This window comes from Gadus chalcogrammus, unplaced genomic scaffold (assembly GCF_026213295.1).
Source record: "Gadus chalcogrammus isolate NIFS_2021 unplaced genomic scaffold, NIFS_Gcha_1.0 GACHA026, whole genome shotgun sequence".
In the NCBI taxonomy this organism is placed as follows: domain Eukaryota; kingdom Metazoa; phylum Chordata; class Actinopteri; order Gadiformes; family Gadidae; genus Gadus; species Gadus chalcogrammus.
In genome coordinates, this window is record NW_026613461.1 from 2,754 (window position 1) to 5,506 (window position 2,753).

Genomic DNA, 2,753 nt, shown 5'->3' on the forward strand with positions numbered 1-2,753 from the left:
TTCTGAAACGAACAGAAATATCAACATTGCTTGTTTTTATGCGTGCCAAATGCTTTTCAGAGCGCTAGAATCACTTTTTCGACCAACAACGTGTTTTTGACCTTACATTGTTGATTTTGCTCAAAACTAATATATTCCACTTCCAAATAGTGGAGTATGGCCCAATAACCCTTTGGTAAGCTTTGTAACACGTTTGCATTGAAATTGACAGAGATACCAACATTTCTTGTTTTTATACCTGCACAATTCTTTTCATTGCGCTAGAATCACTTTTTGACCACAATGTGTTTTCGACATGTTTTCTGAAATGAACAGAAAAATCAACATTTCTTGTTTTATGCGTGCCAAATGCTTTCAGAGCGCTAGAATACATTTTTAACCAATAATGTGTCTTTGACCTTATATTGTTGATTTTGCTCAAAACTAATGTATTCCCCTTCCAAAATGGTGGAGTATGGCCCTATTACCCTTTGGTAAGCTTAGTAACATGTTTGCATTGAAATTGACAGAGATACCAACATTTATTGTTTTATGCCGGCAAAATGCTTTTCAGAGCGCTAGAATCACTTTTTGACCAACAATTTGTTTTTAACCTATATTGTTGATTTTGCTCAAAACTAATGTATTCCACTACCAAATAGTGGAGTATGGCCCTATAACCCTTTGATAAGCTTAGTAACACGTTTGCATTGAAATTGACAGATATCAACATTTTTGGTTTTTACGCTTGCAAAATGCTTTTCAGAGCGCTAGAAATCACTTTTTGACCAACAATGTTCTTTAATCTTATATTGTTGATTCTACTCAAAACTAATGTATTCCACTTCCAAATAGTGGAGTATGGCCCTATAACCCTTTGGTAAGCTTAGTAACACGTTTGCATTGAATTGGACAGAGATGCCAACATTTATTATTTTTATGCCGGCAAAATTCTTTTCAGAGCGCTTAGAATCACTTTTTGACCAACAATGTGTTTTTGACTTGTTTTTCTGAAACGAACAGAAATATCAACATTGCTTGTTTTTATGCGTGCCAAATGTTTTTCAGAGCGCTAGAATCACTTTTGGACCAACAATGTGTCTTGACCTTATATTGTTGATTTTGCTCAAAACTAATGTATTCCACTACCAAATAGTGGAGTATGGCCCTATAACCCTTTGGTAAGCTTAGTCACACGTTTGCATTGAAAATGACATATCAACATTTTTGGTTTTTACGCATGCAAAATGCTTTTCAGAGCGCTAGAATCACTTTTTGACCAACAATGTGTTTTCGACTTGTTTTCTGAAATGAACAGAAAAATCAACATTTCTTGTTTTTATGCGTGCCAAATGCTTTTCAGAGCGCTAGAATCACTTTTTGACCAACAATGTGTTTTCGACTTGTTTTCTGAAATGAACAGAAAAATCAACATTTCTTGTTTTTATGCGTTCCAAATGCTTTTCAGAGCGCTAGAATCACTTTTCGACCAACAACGTGTTTTTGACCTTACATTGTTGATTTTGCTCAAAACTAATATATTCCACTTCCAAATAGTGGAGTATGGCCCAATAACCCTTTGGCAAGCTTTGTAACACGTTTGCATTGAAATTGACAGAGATACCAACATTTCTTGTTTTTATACCTGCACAATTCTTTTCAGAGCGCTAGAATCACTTTTTGACCAACAATGTGTTTTCGACATGTTTTCTGAAATGAACAGAAAAATCAACATTTCTTGTTTTTATGCGTGCCAAATGCTTTTCAGAGCGCTAGAATCACTTTTTGACCAACAATGTGTCTTTGACCTTATATTGTTGATTTTGCTCAAAACTAATGTATTCCCCTTCCAAATGGTGGAGTATGGCCCTATTACCCTTTGGTAAGCTTAGTAACATGTTTGCATTGAAATTGACAGAGATACCAACATTTATTGTTTTTATGCCGGCACAATTCTTTTCATTGCGCTAGAATCACTTTTTGACCAACAATGTGTTTTCGACATGTTTTCTGAAATGAACAGAAAAATCAACATTTCTTGTTTTTATGCGTGCCAAATGCTTTTCAGAGCGCTAGAATACATTTTTTAACCAATAATGTGTCTTTGACCTTATATTGTTGATTTTGCTCAAAACTAATGTATTCCCCTTCCAAATGGTGGAGTATGGCCCTATTACCCTTTGGTAAGCTTAGTAACATGTTTGCATTGAAATTGACAGAGATACCAACATTTATTGTTTTTATGCCTGCAAAATGCTTTTCAGAGCGCTAGAATCACTTTTTGACCAACAATTTGTTTTTAACCTTATATTGTTGATTTTGCTCAAAACTAATGTATTCCACTACCAAATAGTGGAGTATGGCCCTATAACCCTTTGATAAGCTTAGTAACACGTTTGCATTGAAATTGACAGATATCAACATTTTTGTTTTTTACGCTTGCAAAATGCTTTTCAGAGCGCTAGAATCACTTTTTGACCACAATGTGTCTTTAATCTTATATTGTTGATTCTACTCAAAACTAATGTATTCCACTTCCAAATAGTGGAGTATGGCCCTATAACCCTTTGGTAAGCTTAGTAACACGTTTGCATTGAAATTGACAGAGATGCCAACATTTATTATTTTTATGCCGGCAAAATTCTTTTCAGAGCGCTTAGAATCACTTTTTGACCAACAATGTGTTTTTGACTTGTTTTTCTGAAACGAACAGAAATATCAACATTGCTTGTTTTTATGCGTGCCAAATGTTTTTCAGAGCGCTAGAATCACTT